This window comes from Grammomys surdaster, unplaced genomic scaffold (assembly GCF_004785775.1).
Source record: "Grammomys surdaster isolate TR1022 unplaced genomic scaffold, NIH_TR_1.0 62, whole genome shotgun sequence".
NCBI lineage: Eukaryota > Metazoa > Chordata > Mammalia > Rodentia > Muridae > Grammomys > Grammomys surdaster.
In genome coordinates, this window is record NW_021604564.1 from 17,630,569 (window position 1) to 17,637,887 (window position 7,319).

A 7,319-nucleotide genomic window follows, 5' to 3' on the forward strand; every position below is an offset into this window, starting at 1 on the left:
CTTCTTCTTCTTCTTCTTCTTCTTCTTCTTCTTCTTCTTCTTCTTCTTCTTCTTCTTCTTCTTCTTCTTCTTCTTCTTCCTGTATGGCTCCTCTTATGGGCAAATTTAGTCTACCTACAATTCACATATTGATGAGCACACTCTGTCTCTCTATGTCTCCAAGCAGGACTGCCTGTATTTGAAAGGGGTGACTAAGATAAAATTAGGTCACATGGATAGGACTTTGTGTGACTTTGTCCTCTTTTTAAAGGAGACTGAGACAAAGACATAGCATAGGTTAAGTGGGAGGTGACCTCATATTCACAACAGAAAAAAATCAAACCCATTAACATCTGGAGCTTGAGCTCTGGCTTCTCAAGCTGTGAGAAGATACATTTCTGTTGCCAAAGCCATCAGTTCGTGACATTTTGTTAGGGCAATGTAGGAAGCTAACATTGACTATGGCCCATGTGCCATAGTTCTCAAAGACACCCCACCCTAAATCATGCTTTACTCCTGCACTGGAATCCCCCATACTTTTCTTCATAGTATTTATCACAATTGGCTTTGGTGATTTTTTTATGGTAGTTTCCCCTATTTCCTCACTATGTTATAAGGTGAGCGGGTGGATCAGGACAAGCAGAATATTCAGGGGTTCAAAAATAGCTGTGTCCTTCTGTGTCCTTCTGGGATCCCCTCATATTAGTTGGGGGTGGAAATTTTGTATTTTACCAGTGTTATGCCATATACTATGAGAACATATTTTTTTAAACCCTGGCGTCTCCATGGGTCTATGACATTTATATAATGCTTGCTGCCTATTAATGGAAAGATAGAGAATTTTATTAGCTAACTTATTTGCCTGTTTCCTCTGTTGTTTTACATTTAAACATGCCATACAGTAGACATCACGATGGTAATGGTTATGTCAACTTGGTTGGGTGTGATTGTGGGGGTGTTTCTCATTAAGATTAGTGTTGGTAGACTAGAGGAACAACTTGTCACATAGCAGTCAGTCCCCAGGTAATCCACAGAAGGCCTTGAAATATGCTGTTCTGACTTCAGTTTGGAACTGGGCTATAATGTAAAGAATTGGCTCTACTGGTTTTAGGCTGTCACCCACCAGTGAGAACTGAACCATGTAATCTGTGTTCCTGGGTCTCAAGCTTTCCCTGCTGCTCATTACTGGATTCCTCATTCTCCATTAACTGCATGGCCCAGCTCTTTATAATAAACCTCTCTGTATACATATGCAGATGTACACACATGCACACTACTCATACAAACATGCACACATATACAAACATATATACACAAACATCCACACACAAACACATGCTTATACATGAATTTTATTATGGAAAAACTTCCACAAATACTAACAGCTACCCCAGTGTAGTCACTGCCTTGCTTCAACAATTATCAACACATGACCAGATGCAGTTAATCTCATCCCGTTATTATTTTGAAATACCTCCCAGGCATATCATTCCATAAATAGATGCTGCGAAGTTAATTTACAGATACATTTTAGAACTATCACTCAACGGGTTTGGGTATCATTTTTACTTCCATCTCAAGATGAATAATACATTTATTAATTTTCTCTTCTGTCTTCTTTATAGACATTCCATCAGTATGGAAAAGAAATAAATCATTCTGTCTACCACGAGACATAGCTATTTATACAGATTATTATGAGCAAAGAATTACATTTTGACCCTGTTAGTAAGTATGTGAATTCAGGTAAAACTTAGGTTCTGTGGATCCCTGTTTCTATTCCTATAAAGCAAAGAACACACATGAGAGCCATGCTTTGGACATGACACCCAACAACTCCAGCTAAGGTCCTTGTCATTGTTGCTACTGCATGAAGCCATAGCTAGAGCTAGAATGTGCAGGTAAAAGTGGTGACTCATCATTAATTCTTGTAGTAACAGCAGCTGAGAACACAGCAGGTGCTTTGAGAATGGCACAGAGAAGCAGAGTCATCCATTCTTCCTTCCACAGAGCATGCCAGGTGTCCTCGTGCGCACTCTCTAAGAGCTCTCTCCAGTGTCGAGGGGATAACAGGGCAGATTGATCCCTCTAATGGTGTGCAGAGAGTCTCAGCTTATGTCTGATGATAAATAATGAAGCAACCTAGCAGAACCTGCCTGCAGTTAATTACCCTGGGTCCAAGTCTTAGTCTTCCAACGAGCCCTTAATAAAGTCTGTGAAGCTGCAGAAATGAGAGCAAAATGGAGAAATCAAAACCAGTTCCATCTGTCAAACTGGTGATGGATTCTTCCAAACCTGTGAACAAATCCTGACGTGCTAATTCTATGCGCTGCTGATGCCTTTGATTATCATGAGAGTCAGACAGATGGGAAGATCACTTTGTGGTTTTTATTTAAGAATCTCATGCAACTGTAGTTTTTGGCCGAGGGTAATCAGTCACATTAAAGAATTTGCCAGAAAGTGTAGCTCTACCTTGTTTATAGCTTACTAGCTAATTACACTTCAAAAATGGGCAGTCAAATAATAAGGCCAAGCAGAAACTGCACCTGGCTGCAGATTGTCACATGGCAGTGATGTTACAGGACAGATGACCATTTGTGAGCCACATAATACTTCCCCGGTGAACAGTGTGCAGCAAGCTCACAATATCACAGATCTGAAATATTTCTTTCCACAGACTTGGTTCTGGCAAGGTCTTTGAAAAATTACAGAGTGAAAAACTGTTTACAATTTCCACATTCCTCTGTGTGCTCTCCATACCCAACATGGTGTTATTTGATGTGGAAACTCTCCTCTGCTCTTCCTCTTCTCCCCAAAGTTCTACCTTCAATGTTACTCATATTGATTCCTTTCTCTACCCTGAGACACATCATCTTAGGACACCCTTAGTTGGTGTCCTCCAGTGTCCCGACTCAGTGAGAGCCAGTTTTGATCATTTTCTCCCCAAGTCACTACTGTGGACCCCTTTCTAAGGAGGAAACCTGAAACTGCAAGGGAAGCACCATAGATATGTCACCTTGGGTGGCTTCTCTGATCTGTCCTGTCTCTGATTGGATGGTGACTACTCAGGTCAAGCCTTTTGTCATCCTGAAGTAATTTCAAGTGAAGAGCCCCAGCCTCCTTCCCCTGGTGACCCACCTGAATACTCTTGCTATATGGATTTTTTTAAAACATATAATTCTTTACCAATTTGCCCTGTTCAAGAGACTTCAGTGGGCATCTTGCTGTTAGGATAAATCCAAAAGCTCTCCATCAAATACTTACATGTCACAGCATCATCAACCTTTCTTTTTCTGTCCCTCTGGTTATCAACACAGACTCTCTTATTTAACCAGAATAGTCTACTGCCCCTGGCTTATGTCTCCTTGTCTATTACTTTGCATGTTCCTATTTATCTTTCATCAAATTCCTTTTCAGATAGACTGTTAGTTCAGGTATATTAACGATATGTAGGTCTTACTGAGTCATATACTACCAACCTTTGAGAGTCTGGGAGGAAAAAGTAATGCAACACAAGAACCCAAGAACTGATGTGAAGCACATAAACCTCTAATCCTGACACTTGTGAGCTTTGGTCCATTGATCTCTCTAAACTCTGTGGATACAAGCTTCTTTGTCTGTAACATGCAGTGTCTTCTATTTTACAGGCTTGTTGTTGGAACTAAACAGCACTGCAAATTGTAGCTATTAGGCTATTAAACATATTTTGTGTCTTCAGTGCTGGACACGATGACTAATAAATAGCTGATAATTAATAAATCATAGTGGAACCAGCTTTACTTATATTCTTGGCATTTATTTGTGGTTACTGACATAGCTAATGACCCTTAAAATGAAAATGAGGAATGTTTGGGGTTTCTTTAAATTCATACTTGATCTTAGAAACTTTGATATCACACACTAATAAAGGTGTCTTTAGTTATGAACACAGGGATTTCAGTTGGTCTTAGACCTTCATGTATCACACATGATGGAAAAGCCCTTTGGCAGACATGAAGGTGCACCTGCCCACATTTTGAGTTGTGTGCAATAGAAAGAAATGTCTTCTTAATTTTGACAAAAGAAATAGGTTGCTGATATAAAAGAAAATTCCAGAAGACAAAGCATGAGAAATAGAAAAGATCTTCAGAACTTAGGGAGGGCAGAAGTGGAGATAGCCACTGAGAGTTTGAGCTCTGTCTAGTCTGGATTTTGGTGCAGTTCACCATGGGTTCCTGTTTGTCAGGGGAATCAGGACAGGATCTTAAAGCTCAGTTTGATGAGCTTCAGTGATCTACAACGCCTTTGATTTCCTGCCCTGCCTGAATATCATGTAGTCTATTATTTAGTTGATAACTTCTTCAAATTGACCCACTTTGGTTTCACTCAAGCAAACTCAAATGAAAGTTTTATAATAGAGAAATGGAAGTCATTACCATAAGGAGAAAAAAAAACTAGAATCAGTTTCCATAAATAGGAGAGAACTGTGAAAATAAACAGAGCTATCTTATTAAAGAGATTCTTAGCTAAAATTTCCCAGTGGAAGGTTGGAGCCCGAATCTTCTCTTCCTTTAATAACAAGAGAAATTATTAAGTATTATGGTTAAAAAATAGCATAAAAATCTAAGGTCTCCTCTTCCATGCAGTTTTAAAGTATCAAAAGAAAAAAAAAAAAAGATGTGTTCACTCAGTCCCTCCCAGCTGTCATTGAATACCCCAGCTCAGTCACGATCCTCTGGCCTGTCAGCAGTTTGGACCCCACTAGCTAATCCAGATCAAATTCTTCATATCCAATCACACTTACCATGTGGTGCACAAAGTTCAAGGAAAATGTTTGAACTAGCATTCCAGATCAGATGTAGGGTAACAGGACAATCATGGTACCATAATAGCTTTGTTTTTATAGAGACTTTCATCTGACAATTTGATAAAGCTCCTAGTGCACTCTCAGAAGTTCTGAACAGTCTCTGTAACCAATTAAAGGATGGCAAACAAAGCACCTCCCCACAGCAGCCTACTTCCTCCCTTGCCCCTGACAACAAGACATTACCTCATTTGGTTATCTGTGGTTAAGAAGCAGTGTGTACCAACTATGGAACGAATCTAACTAATGTCAGATCCCAGGTCACTGTTCTCCAGGTCTGTGTCACTGAAAGCCTGCTTAATCTCACGTATTTCTAGCTCAACTATTTCTCTCTCATATTTTCACATGCTTCTATCAGAAAATATTACTTAACAGGATTGCTATAAGAATTAGAGATATTGTCTGACAAGAATGCAAAACCTAACGAGATTTCAAAGCTAATAGGCTTCTGAATCCTCTCCATTCTGCATGAAACTGCATTTTTCTGAGGCAGCTGAGTCCTTGAGACATGGTGATAAAGTTCAGAGCAAATGGAATTGGCTTTATTAGAGTGCATGATCACAAAATCTGCTTTTATTCTGGAAAAAAGGGATGTTGTTCCCATTAATGTGGCCTTCATTAACCTCATCTACCTGTTCTACATCCAGTTCTGATTGCACTGGTGGCAAGTTCAGTGACACAGTCAAAGCTAACAATAAAACCTTGTCATCAGTGAAAAGTTCATCTCCATCTCTCAGGAATGAGAAACACAATGAGTTGACCCTGTGCTGAACATGCTGCGGGGTCATCTGGCACTTGTCTACAATAGAGCAGGCTAGGGTTACTTGAGAAGTAATAGGGCCATCACCTATATCCATCCCTTCTGCTGATGCTTCCATGTGTGTGCTGGATATGAATAATGAGAAGTCTACCTCATTGGCTATCAGAAATACCTCCAGCACCAACAAGTACTTGAATCTCCTGGACAAAATATCTATGATGACCTTATATCCATAAAAGAACTTGTGACCATAATTTATGCTAAGACTGAAATCTAGAGTAGCTCTTTATGAACATGGTCACGTGATGGCTCTGAGGATACCGAGAACATTATCCATGCATCTTTTAGGGCAAAGCAAAGGTCAAGTTTATCCCTTAGGTGAATAAAAACCTTCCTGCTATGCCTTTATATGTTCCCACCTCTAATGTTGGATATGACTCTGACTGGCCATCTGAAAAAGCCTGCCACATATTGGTGATAAGAAAGTGGCCAAGCAGAAACCACAGAGCTCCACAGAGGGCCAGAGTATCTCCTACAACTTTAACAATCATGTCTACTCTTCCAATTTGAAAGCTGGAGCCAGCATTACCCTCAGTTACCCATGGTAGCATGCTCATTTCTTGAATTTGGCTGCAGCAGATGATGATCAAAAATAAGACCTCTCCTCTCCAAACCTGGCTCAACACAGGTCATCAGCTCCAATGATAATTCAGGAGAAAGAGAAATTCTCTCAGCTCCCAGGAAACCCTTGGACCTAAACACCTAGAACATATCTTCCTTAGCCTGGTTTTCATCCCATGCTTCTTGAAGATAGCTCTGTCTTGTTCTGGAGCATCAGTACTCTTCATTCCGCACAGGAAAAAATAAACATCGAAGATTTAGTGTTTGTTGCTGTGACGACTCTAAACAGTTACCTGGTGATGTAGGTGAGTAAATTAACACTGAAATCTGGGCAAGGAGCTGTCAAACATAATGACTGGAAGGTCAGGGAATTCAATTTCAACCTAAGTGTTGTGGTTGCCAGCCCAATTTCTTTTTATTGTTGTTGATGACTTTCTTTGTCGTCTTGGCTTTGACATATCTTTTCTTATATTCCTGTGTCTGTCAACAAGGAACAAATAAATAATGTTTTCTTTATAGGTACACTCAACTTTAAGCCCATCAGTAGGATTTTTTCCAGAATAATATAATTTTGTTCTCAGATGGACAAATGAGTGCCCTGAATTCTGTCACTACCTCTCTGGAACAGTGTCAGAACCTACATGTTAAGAGCTCAAGCCCACAAAATTGCCTCTACTCCAGATGTCAGTCACAAGTCTACATGCTCATTTGGTGTTCCTGATTAATCAGATACAAACTGGTAGTTCTTTTTGCTCCTTTATGGAGTATATTACATAGAGTGGCTGAGGGAAACTGAGTAAAGCAGAAATTACAGCCTTATTATGAAAGGATGCAAGTCTGGAGTGTTCAGATGGAAGAGGGGTTTCCAGCAGCAGAAGGTCATGGTCTGGGGTAGCTGTACCCTTTCCAGATAGACTGCTTTTCTGAACCAAAAGCTCTGTGAACCCTAAGTTTTAGGGTTTGCAGAGACAGCCTTATACATGTAGGGCATATTAAGCCATTGGCTGTGTGAGATCAACTCAACCCCCTAGATTCTCTCCTTTCTGCAGAAACTGGGTGTAGCTGAAATCTCCAATTCTTAGGCCCAATCTTGTGGCCATCTAGGCACAACTGGCC